The 12,482-nt window shown below is 33.4% G+C and overlaps 1 protein-coding gene and 1 non-coding gene across 2 annotated transcripts in view; one reads left to right on the plus strand and one right to left on the minus strand.

Annotated features, from left to right (window-relative positions):
* Positions 1–12,482, plus strand: part of RASA1 (RAS p21 protein activator 1) — a 92,909-nt gene that overhangs the window by 17,407 nt on the left and 63,020 nt on the right. The window lies entirely within an intron of this gene.
* On the minus strand, positions 5,883–5,990 carry LOC142874166 (U6 spliceosomal RNA). The gene has a single exon (XR_012921988.1). It is a non-coding gene; the product is annotated as a U6 spliceosomal RNA (small nuclear RNA).

Below are 12,482 nucleotides of genomic sequence, written 5' to 3' on the forward strand. Positions count from 1 at the left end.
TTTCCTTTTATTACCTTACTGCATTAGCTAGGACTTTGAATAAAATGTTGAAAAGCAGTGGCGAGTGATCTTAGAAAGCTTTGAGGTTCTCACCATAAAATGTGATGTTAACTGTAGGTGTTTTTGTAGATGTTTTTTATGAAGTTGAGGAAGGTTCGTCTCCATTCGTAGTTTGCTGAGTGTTTTAATCATGAATGAATGGATGTTGGATTTTGTCAAGTGATTTTTATATATCTATTTACATGATCATATGATTTTTCTTCTTTAGCCTGTTGCTGTGATTGATTACATTAATTAATTTTTTGATGTTGAGCCACCTTTGATAAATTCCACTTGGTCATGGTACATAATTTTATTTATATATTGCTGGATTCGATTTGCTTATATTTTGTTGGGATCTTCGCTTCTATATTCATGAGAGTTACTGGTCTGTGATTTTCTTTTTTGTAATGTCTTTGTTAGGTTTTACTATTAGAGTAATGTTGGCCTCATAGAATGAGTTAGGTAGTAACTTCTTATGAGATTATGAGATTTGTTATAATTTCTTCTTTAAGTGTTTACTAGAATTCACCAGTAAAACCATCTGGATCTGGTTCTTTCTGTTTTGGAAAATTATTAATTATTGATCCAATTTCTTTAATAGATATGAACCTATTCAGATAGTTGATCTATTTCTTATTCTATGAGTTTTGGCAGATTCTGTCTCTTAAGGAATTGTTCCATTTTATCTCGGTTTCATATTTGTGGGCCTAGAGCTATTCGTAATATTAGTTTATTATCCTTTTAATGTGTTTGGGACCTGTAGAGATGTCTCTTTCTTTTATGATGTTAGTAATTTGTATTCTCTCTTTTTATTTTTCTAAGCCTGGCTAGAAGCTTATTAATTTTATTGATCTTTTCAAAGAACCAACTTTGTTAATTTTCTCTATTGATTTCCTGTTTTCAGTTTCATTGATTTCTGCTGTAATTTTTATATTTCTTTTCATCTGCTTCTTTGAATTTAATTTGCTTTTCTTTTTCTGGTTCCCTAATGTGAAGCTTAGATTATTGATTTGATCTTTATTTTTTTTTCATATATACATTCAACTATAAATTTCCTTCTAAGCACTCCTTTCACTGCAGCTCACAAATATTGATAAGTTGTATTTTCATTTCAGTTTAATTCAGAATATTTAGAAAAATTACTCTTGAGATTTCTTCTTTGATCCATGTGTTATTTAGAGGTGTGTTGTATAATGTCTTGGGATTGTCCAGCCTTTTTTAGTGATTAATTTCTACTTTAATTCCATTGTGATCATTGCAATCAGTAGATATGTTGTATGATTTCTGTAATTGTAAATATGTTAAGGTGTGTTTTATGGCCCAGAATGTGTTCTATGTTGGTGACTATTTCATGTGAGCTGGAAAAGAATATGTAATCTGCAGATGTTATATGAAGTAGTCTATAGATGTCAGTTATATCCAGTTCATTGATAGTGCTGCTGAGTTCAACTATATCCTTTACTGATTTTTATGCCTGCTGGATCTGTCCATTTCTGATAGAGGCATGTTGAAGTCTCAGCTCTTATAGTGCATTCATGTATTACTTCTTGCAGTTCTGTTTTTCTCCCCTTGTGTATTTTTACTCTCTGTTGTTAAGTGCATATACATTAAGAATTATTATGTTTTCTTGGAATAGTGACCCCTTTATTATTATGTAATGCATCTCTTTATCCCTGATAACTTTACTTACTCCCACTCTCTTTTGATTAGTGTTAGCATGTAGTGTTAGTATTTTCATGCAGTGTTCATGTTTTTCTCCATCCTTTTGCTTTTAATCTATGTGTTTTTAGGTTTGAAAAGGATTTCTTGTTTTTGTAGTCTTGGTTTTTGGTCCACTCTGACAGTGTCTTTGAATTGGTATATTTAGAATTGATGTTTAAAGTGATTGATTATTGATATCATTAGATTAATATTTGCTACGTTTGTTATTGTTTTGTATTTGTTGCCCTTTCTCTGTGTAACTATTTTTTTCTGTACTTTTTTTGCCTTTTGTGACTTTAATTGACCATTTTATATGATTCAATTTTCTCTCAGTTTTTAGCATATCAATTATACTTCTTAAAAGTTATATTTTAGCCTGCCCTGGAGTTTGCAACATATATTACAACTTACCCAAGTCCATTTTCAAATAATGCTATATTGCTTCATGGATAATGCATATACTTTATAATAAAAAATTACTGTTTCCTCACTCCTGTCCTTTGTTTCATTGCTGTCATTCATTTCACTTATATGTAAACATACCTAATGAAGTACATTGTTGTTAATATTTTGAACAAACTGTTACCTGTTAGATCAATTAAGAATAAGAAAAATAAATTTTTTTTATTTTACTTTCACATGTTCATTCTCTGATGCTCTTCCTTTCTTTATATAGATCTGAGATTCTGACCTATGTCATTTTTTCCTTTTCTCTGATGACCTTCTTTTAATATATCTTGCAAGACAGGTCTACTGGCAACAAATCCTTCCAATTTTTGTTTGTCTGAGAATGTCTTTATTTTTCCTTCACCTTTAAAAGGATAATTTCATGGAGTATGGATGTTTAGGTTGGTGGATTTTTCCTCTCAACTCTTTAAATATTTCATTCCACTCTCTTCTGTTTGCATTGTTTCGAAGGAGAAATTGGTCTTCTGTAGGCAAGGTGTTTTTTTGCCTCTGGCTTCTTTCAAGATTTTTTTTTTTTTTTTAATCTTTGACTTTTTGAAGCTTGGATGTGATATGTCTAGATGTATTTTTTTTTTTTTTTGGCCTCTGTCTTGCTTGGTGTTCTCTGAGTTTTATGGATCTGTGGTTTGGTGTCTGCCATATAACTTGGGGAATTTCCCAGTCATTATTGTTTCAAATATTTATTCTGTTCCTTTCTCTTTTTTTTTTCCTTATGATGTTTCCATTATATGTAAGTTACATCTTTTATAGTTATCCCACAGTTCTTGAATGTTCTGATTTTATTTATTTATTTTTTTCTCATTCTTTTTTCTCTTTGCTTTCCGATTTTGAAATTGCTTCTGTTGTCATATTCTCATGCCTTGAGATGCTTTTCTCAGCTGTGTCCATTCTACTAGTGAGCCCATCCAAGGCATTCTTCATTTCTGTTACATTGTTTTTGATTTTTGACTTTTTTGTTCTTAGAATTTTCATCGTTCTGCTTATATTGTCTGTGTATTTGCATGTTGTCTACCTCATTAAAGCACTTGCATCTTAATCACAGTTTTTAAAAATTCGCAGTCTGATAATTTCATCCCTGTCATGTTTGGTTTTGATGCTTGCTCTGTGTCTTCAAACTGTGTTTTTGTCCTTTATTATGCTTTGTAGTTTTTTTTGTTGCAAGGTGTACATGATGCAGTGGGTAAAAGGAACTGCTGCAAATAGGCCTTTGGTAATACAATGGTAGGGGAAGCATTCTATAGTCTTATGATTAGGTCTCAGTCTTGTGAGCCTGTGCTCCTGGACTTGAGACTTCACCTTCATCCCTGCTGCCCTTAAGTGGGACAGAATGGCTGTAATGGACTAGTGTTCAGTATTTTCTTTTTCCTTTGCTAAAGGCTAAAGGGAGCTGGATTTTTGTACAGTATTTCCTTTCCCCCAGGTAGGTTTGGCTCTGGTAAATTAATTTCTCCTAAAGACAGGTCTTGTTAAGATGCTCTGACATACTTCACAATTGTTCTTTTCCCCTTTCCCCTACCCAGAAGCACAAAGAGATTTTTCTCCATTATTTACTGTGAGGACCTAGTAGAGCTCACAGAGATAAAATTCACACAAGTGTCAGGGCCTCTCTCTGACTGGGGCCCCCTGGAGTTTTTAACTCTCAGATTTGCCTACGCTGAGCCTTCAGCAATTCCTTGGTTATAGTTCAGACTTCCTTAATCTGGCACTGGTTCCTAGGGAAGTTTCTGCTTGTGGGTTTCTGCTATAGTGGGTTGTGATTTTTCTGTTTCTGCCTGTCTGTCTTTCAATTTTGGGCAGTGGTTTGCCCTGTGACCTTGCTTGTCTGAAAGAACTAAGAAGAGTTGTTGTTTTTAGTTGTTCAGTTTTTTACTTTTTGTTAGGACGGAGTAGTGACTTCTGACCTTCTTATTTGTCAGACTGGAAACTGGAAGTAGCTTAAAGGAGTTTTAAGTTACAAATTTTAAAGGGCTTAAAAAGAGATTGGTTTGTTGGACTTTGGAGGCTAAATCCTTTAAGGAATGGGTAGCAAATTAAGGGAGAGGATAGCAAATTAAGGAGAACAGTTTTTTCAAAATAGCAAAAGATGAAGTTTAATAGATACTATTTTTTTATTCCTAATAGTAAATTTTTTTTTTTTTTTTTTTTTTTTTTTTTGAGACAGAGTCTCACTTTGTTGCCCAGGCTAGAGTGAGTGCTGTGGCGTCAGCCTGGCTCACAGCAACCTCAATCTCCTGGGCTCAGTGATCCTCCTGCCTCAGCCTCCCGAGTAGCTGGGACTACAGGCATGCGCCACCATGCCCGGCTAATTTTTTTTTTTTTTTGTATATATATTTTTAGTTGGTCAATTAATTTATTTCTATTTTTTTGGTAGAGACGGGGTCTCGCTCAGGCTGGTTTCGAACTCCTGACCTTGAGCAATCCGCCCGCCTCGGCCTCCCAAAGTGCTAGGATTACAGGCGTGAGCCACCACGCCCGGCCTTATTCCTAATAGTAAATATTTTGTAGTCTTTTAAAACAGTCATTTAGTTGGCTTTCTTTGTTTTACTTTAGTATATTTGTATGCATGTATTTATTTATTTAGAGACAGGGTCTTGCGCTATTGCCCAGGCTACAGTGAAGTGGTGTCATCATAGCTCACTGCAACCTCAAACTCCTGGGCTCAAGTAGTCCTCCTGCTTGGACCTCCCAAGTAGCTGGGACTATAGGTGCATGCTACATGCCCAGGTAATGTTCAAATTTTTTTGTAGAGATGAGGTCTTGCTATGTTGCTCAGGCTAGTCTTGAACTCCTGGGCTCAAACAATCCCCCTGCCTCTACCTTCCAAAGTGCTGGGATTATAGGCGTGAGCCACTGCACCTGGCCTACTTTAGTCTATTTGAAAGTAAGTAATGCTTTATTTTCAGTATTTGCTGATATCTTTAATCAAAACCTAGAGAATTGAAATAGATATTTTATCAGAAGAAAGCAATTTTGGATAAAGAAAGAATTACTAGCCAGTTAACAAGTGTCAGTTGTTTCATAAGCATGTCATACCATTTACCAAATTGTGCACAGCATTATTCAGTTAAAGGAATTAGTGTTCTGTGACCTTTTTGACAGTTAAATAATTTGGGAACTTCTGCATTTTGAGTCTGTGCTCTTGGAAATCTAGAATGCACATTGATACAGGAGACTTTGATATACTAAACAAACTTTTTTGCTTAACTCCTCTTTTTCTAAACTTACATGCTTAGTGATCGTTCTTTATGGGGCATGTATTTAGAAACTTATTAATAGCAGGTAGCTAGGTTTCTATCTGCCTGATGCTTATGGTGGAATTATAGAGGAAAACTCATAGTTCAGGCTTTGGAAAACCTGAGTTTGTGGTTTTAATGCTTTTAGTGAATCACTATTTTGGAAAAGTTAAGTTTCTCATGATTCAGTGTTTCCTTTTGTGAAATATGGTAACATTTCTTCTTTTCTCATTCATAGTGATGTTGATATTTTATAATTATCAAAAGGCTATAATAAAGTACTTAAAGGTTTGTAGATGGTTCTTGTTCCTTTTGCTTTTATATAAGGTATACAACACAATGTTCTGATACACATATGCATAGTGAAGTATACTACAGTCAAGTAAATGAACACATCATCATCTCACAGTTAGCTTTTTTTTGTGGTAAGAGTACATAAAAAATATGGAGCACTTCACAGATGTGCATGTCATCTTTGTGCAGGGGTCATGTTAATCTTCTGTGTATCATTCCAATTTTTAGTATACATGCTACCAAAGTGAGCACTGTGTTTGATTCTTACAGAAAAAAGGGAACGATTGGCACCTATCTTCTGGTGGTAGGTGATATTGATGTGAATTGTCGTAGGAATCAGAAACCTTTATAGATGTTGAAAGAGAAAATCAAGTTGTAAGTGAATGGTATGTTAACATTATATAGAGGCTTAGAAGTTATGCTGTTTTCTTGTAATTTTTTTCTTTGGACACGTTATAATATGTGGTCAAGCAGAGATGACCCATAATGCAAGATTAGATAGCTATTAATTGTTGCTTATTAAGAGTTAGAGGGATTAAGAGGAAGCTTATCCTACTTATTAATGATATGATATTAAATATGATAGAAACAAGATAGAGAATTTTTGGATGAAGTCATATGTGATTGATTAAAGTTTGCATAATTACTTAATGAACAGAGAAAGTGAAAAATGGTGAGACAATCGTGAGAGGTACAAAAACACACATACCAAAGAGACAGAAGGATAGATTTTTCTAGTCATATCTCTGACCTCAGTGTGCATGAGGTATGTTAGTCATAGAAAGGCAAAACTGATGAGACGGGGCTAGGACCTGGATCTGTGTCACCCATTGACTCAGCTCTTGGTACTGACCACTGAGTCTTAGGCTATTGAGCAGAATATATGTGAATTTTCAAAAGTTACAACAGTTTGGCCTGTGCAAACATTGCAGTATTGGGGGTTAAGAGAGAGTCAGTCTAAGATGATGTAATAGGTAAGGGAGAGGGTAATAGCTGGACAGTGCACTGTTGTGAAGTATTTGGCGTGGATATAACTTTGCATAATATTATTTATACACACACATATACATACACACAAATATTTTTAAGCATATTCCCCTTTAACATTGAAAGTTTTTGTATGAAGAGGTTTTCTGTATTTAGCATTACTTTTTTTTCTTAAGTATGCCCTTTTTTTTAGAAGTATAACACACATAAAGCATAGTGTTCAGCTAAGTGAATTTTAACAAGAGGATGTACCTTTGTAATCGATGCTTAAATCACTAAACCAGAATATTACCAACATCCTAGATGCCCTTTTGTGCCTGTTCCCAATTTAATACCCACACCACTGCTTCCAGGGGTGAATGGAATCCTGACTCTTATGCTATAGATTATTTTTGACTTCTGAATTTTGTATAATAAAATTGAGTCATGTACTGGCTAGGTATCCCTTAATGCTTGGGATTAGAAGTGTTTTGGATTTTGGATTTTTTTTTTTTTTTTTTTAGAATATTTGCTTTATATTGGTTAAGTATCCCTGCTCTGAGAATCTGGAATCCAAAATTCTCCAATGAGCATTTTTAATGAGTATTTCCTTTGAGCTTCATATTAGGGCTTAAAAGTTTCAGATTTTGGAGCATCTGGATTTTGGATTTTGGGGTTAAGGATACCCAACCTATAATACATATTTTTTGTGTGTGTTATTTAACTTTATGAGGTTTATCCATGTTGCATGTAGCACTGTTTTACTCATGGTGATTATATCACAGTGTATTTTCCTTTTTACTAGTGGTAGACATGACATTTAGGTTGTGTCTAGTTTTGGATATTAAAAATAGTATTGCTGTGAAATTTCTTGTAATGATTTTTGATGAACATATGTATACATTTATGTTACATACTAGGATTAGAATTGTTGGGTCATAGGATATTGATTTGATAAGCTTAGTGGATATTGCTGAATAGTTTTGCAAAATGTTTGCACCAGTTTACATTCTGAACAGCAATGTGTGAGAATTCCAGTTGCTTCACATTCTTGGCAGCACTTGATACTGTTTATTCTTTTTATTGTAGTGATTTAGGTGAGTGGCTGGTGAAATAGCCCTTGAGGTTTTAATTTGTACTTTCCTGATATGATGCCTAATGAAGGTATTTTTTTGTATGTTTATTGGCCATTGAGATAACCTCTTCGGTAAAGTAGCTGTTAAGTCTTTTGCCCAGTTTCCTTTTGGCTTGTCTTCTTTTATCATGTTTATTTTTAGTTATTCTCTGTCCTGGCTATGAGTCCATTGTTGAATGTATATTTTACAGATATATTCAATTTTGTACTGTTGTTTTTTGATGAACAGAAATTCTTAATTTCATCAATTTTTCCTTTTATGGTTATTTTTTTGGGTCATGTTCAAGAAATCTGTCTACCCTAAAGATGTGAATACATTCGCTTGTGTTTTTTTTTTTTTTTTTTTTTTTTTTTTTAGAAGCTTTATTGTTTTGTCTTTTTGATGTAACACAGTTCCACAATATGGAATTGATTTTTGCTTCTGGAGCAAGGAAGGTCAAGATTCATTTTTTAAAAATATGGATATCTATTTGACTCATTTCCATCAACTAAAAAGCCGTCTTTTTCAGGTTCAGCATTGTCATGAATCAATGGCAATGTTTGTGTGAGTTTGTTACCTACATCTCAGTTCTGTCCCCTTGATTTATTTCTATATTCTTATAATTATTGATCTTTAATAGCATAATTAATTGTTCTTCTGTAGGGTCTATAGGATGTCCATTTTTCATTACTGAAATTGATAATTAGTGATCTTTTTCATCATTTGTTCAATGTTGTGCTAGGATCTTTCAATTTTGTTAGTTTTTCCAAGAACCAATCTTTAATTTTTTCCTCAAGTTTTATGTTATACCTTTGCTTTTGATTTCATTAATTTTGTTCTTTTCTATTTTCTTTCTGCCTTTTCAGGTTTAACTTTTTGCTTTTTTTCTCCCATCCAAGTACTAAGCAGGCTGACCCTGCTTAGCTTCTGAGATCAGACGAGATCGGACGCGTTCAGGGTGGTATGGCTGTAGACTTTTTGCTTATTTTCTAATTTCTTGAGATAGATACTTAAATAATTGTTCTTAGTATTCTAATATAAACACTTAAAGCTACAGATTTCCCTCTAAGTATGACGTCAGCTACAGTCACAAATTGTTATATGACTAATTTACATTGTGATTTCTTCTTTGATTCAATAGTTATAAAGGAGTATATTGTTTAATTTTCAAAGAGATGGGAACTTTTACAGTTTTAGGGGATTCCTGATTTCTTGATTAATTCTATTGAGGCCAGAGAAGATACTCTGAGTGATTTTTTTTGAAATGAGGCTTGCTTTTTGATTCAGCATATGATCAGTTTTGGATGAATGTTCCTTGTTAACTTGAAAAGAACCTATATATTCTCTTGTTACTTGATGCAGTTTTCTTTATAGGTAAGTTATATTTATGACTCTTGGTTATATTTGTTTTTTTTCTATTATCCTCTTCTTTTATCAACTATTGAGAGAAATATATAAAGGTTCCTGGCCCCTCAAGTCTCTCAATATTTATTTCACTAGCTTTGTGAGATTGATAACAGTTCTGCTGGATTATTTTCCTCTTATTAGGATCCAGGAGGAGGACCTGGGTCTTTTGAATGGATTCTCAGCCTCTTGCTTTGTGACCACAAAAGACAAATAAATAGTCTGAGGGAAAAAGTGGCAGAGTGGCTGCTGAGTGGCACCTTACTTTTTCAGGTTTCCATTTTCTCTGCAATGTTTACTCCTTAAGTTCCGATTGCCTCAGTATCTCTTGGATGATTTAAAACATACAATCTTTCTTCTTATTCTTATTTTGAATATTTGTTTGCCCTTCTAGCTGTTCTTGGTTGGAGGCTTATTTTGCTATAAGCAATGTAACAGGTGTTATATGATACCAGTTGTTAAAAAAAAAAAACAAGTTTTCACTCTCTCATACTTCCCTAAGCTCACTGTTCCTAATAGTAATCAGTGCTATTGCACATGTATGTGTGTATTTGTATTTATATATGTATAAATATGCATATGTGTAACACATGTATGCATTTATTATATGTATAACATACAGTCATATGTTGCGTAATGACTTTTCAGTCAACTCCATAAGATTATGATACCATATTTTTACTGTACCTTTTCTATTTTTAGGTATGTTTAGATACAGAAACACTATTGTGTTACAAGTTTTCTAATAGACAATATTATTTTCACACAGGGAGAAAATGCAGTATATAAAAAAAGTACTCTTAAATTATAAAGATCCCCTTCAATCACTGATTCTCAGTTCCCCAGTTACACTCTCTAGGGTCAGCTATTCACCATTTCTTTGTATATTGATTTATTTAAAGATGAGTTTTTCAGAACCTGTGTTATGCCAAGACCTATTCTATATGCTTATGATACATGAAAAAACAAATGAAGATACCTGCTCCTCTGCAGGTTACATTTTGCTAGGAGGAGAAAGGCAATAAATATGATAAATAAATAGCATGGAATGCTGGAAGGTAATAAGTGCTATGGAAAAAACAAAAAAGAATTGGAAAAGATAAAGTGGTATTGACAGTACCAGAAGAGAGGGTGCTATTTTAAATAGGATAGTCAAGATAGGACTCATTAAGTGAGATTAGTGTGCAAATACTTGAAGGTAAGTTTATGGTAATATATACGGACAATGTGTTTGTATACTTCTGAATGTTTGAACTACCTTATTGTTTTAAGTAGGTACATAATTTTCTGTTGGATATACATAATTTATTTACCCTTATCTCTAGTGATTAAATAAGTTTTATCTTGCGATATTGTAAACAGCTACAGTGATGATCCTTGCATGTGTTATGTGAGCACATGTGAACATTTAGTGTTTTGCCTGCTTTTTTTTTGACATATTCTTTCATTTCTTTGAAGAGATGAGGTCTGTCTCTGTTGCTAGAGTGCAGCAGCACAATCATATTTTTCTCCTGCCTTGAATTCCTGGGCTCAAGTGATCTTCCTGCCTCAGCAAACCGAGTAGTTGGGCCTATGGGCATGTGCCACCATGCCCAGCTGATTTTTATTATTATTATTTCTTTTTAGAGATGTTGCCCAGGCTGTTCTTGAACTCCTGGCCTCAAGGGATCTTCCTGCCTCAGCCTCCTGAGTTGCTGGGATTATAGGCATGAGCCAGTGCACCCAGTCTTATTCATTTTTTGTACTGTCAAATCTCAGTCATCTTTGTGTGTATATTTCTTTGTTTTTTGTTTTGGCTTTTAAGTAAGAATTATATTCATCAAGAATTTATATTTAAACCTATAATTTTTATAGTTTGATTAAAAAATAATACTTTACTTTGGCACTTATTTTGGTATGGCATAGGAATCTAAGTTGATTACTTTCTAAACATCTAAATAGTTGTTCCAGCAATATTTATTTGAATATTCGTATTTATATGAACACTCTTTGTGATGTGCCTCTCATTATACATTAAATTTTTATATGCTATAGGGTCCTTTCCTAGGGTTGATGTGTATGTGCTAGTTGAAATATCTGCTACTTGTTGGGTGACCTGGAGGGAGGGTTTTTAGAGGAAAAAGTGGAAGGTGTGCTGTTAATGATTTGACTAGAGGGAAAACTTATGTTTTTGGCTGTGGCAGGTAGTGTCTAGGAGCTTGTTAATTTTGAAGGTCAGTTAGGTGATAATTGTCTGGTTTGAGGTTCATTTCTTTGAAAGTTAAAAGTATTTGAAAGTTAAGACATTCTTAAATAATTTCTGAAAATTTGTTAAAGGTATGGAACATAGCAAATGATCATGTAGAAAGTAAGGAATTTTTAAATAATTTTAAAGAATTTATAAGTGTATGATTTAGCCAAAGAAAAGTAACCTTAAAGACACTAGAATTTATCATCAAAATGTTTGTAAGCAGAAGAAAACTGAAAGTTAGGAAGTTAAAATCTGAAATGTATCAGAATATAATGGTGGTCAAATTAATAAATTATTTAGAAATCCAAAGTTATTTCTTATAACAGAGGTGATATTATTTGAAAGCAGTGGTAACCAAAAATTTATAACTAATAGAAACTGGGTAGACTTGGCATGAAGAAATAGAGGATGGACTTAAAATTTTGGTTACAATATTGGTAATGGTCTTGTCTTTCATGTAGGAGCTGACAGACTTAGCTGAGTCTGTTTAAGCAAGAGGTTGGAATGGCTTCCCTGGGATTGACAGTTTCTTCTAGTCTGCTTTCACAAGAGTATTGGTTCTAATCATGGGTTTCCCTGAGATCGTTTCAAGAGGTCTGTAAAGTCAAATGATTTTCTTAAATACTAAGGCATTGTTTGCCATTTTCACTTTCTTTACAGTTGCATTGATAGTACAAAGCAATGACAGGTAAAACTTCCATGCCTTAGTATAAATTAATGCAGTAATTGCATTAATGTACCAAATAATTAATAACCAAGTAATTAATGCACCAAACTGTAATAGTAGTCATTGTATTCTTTGCTGCCACATACTTGCAGAAAAAAAGAAGAAAGCCAGTTTCAATTAAGAATGTTATCTATGAAGCAGTAAAAGTTATTAATTTTATTAAGTTGCAATCCTTAAGTGTATGTATTTTTAGTATTTTGTATATTGAAATGGAAAGTACACATAGTATTAATCCTGAGAAGTGCAGTGTTTTGAGAAAAAGCAGTTATGTGTTTATTTGAGTTTAGAGCTAAACTAGCCAC

This window comes from Microcebus murinus, chromosome 11 (genome assembly GCF_040939455.1).
Source record: "Microcebus murinus isolate Inina chromosome 11, M.murinus_Inina_mat1.0, whole genome shotgun sequence".
NCBI lineage: Eukaryota > Metazoa > Chordata > Mammalia > Primates > Cheirogaleidae > Microcebus > Microcebus murinus.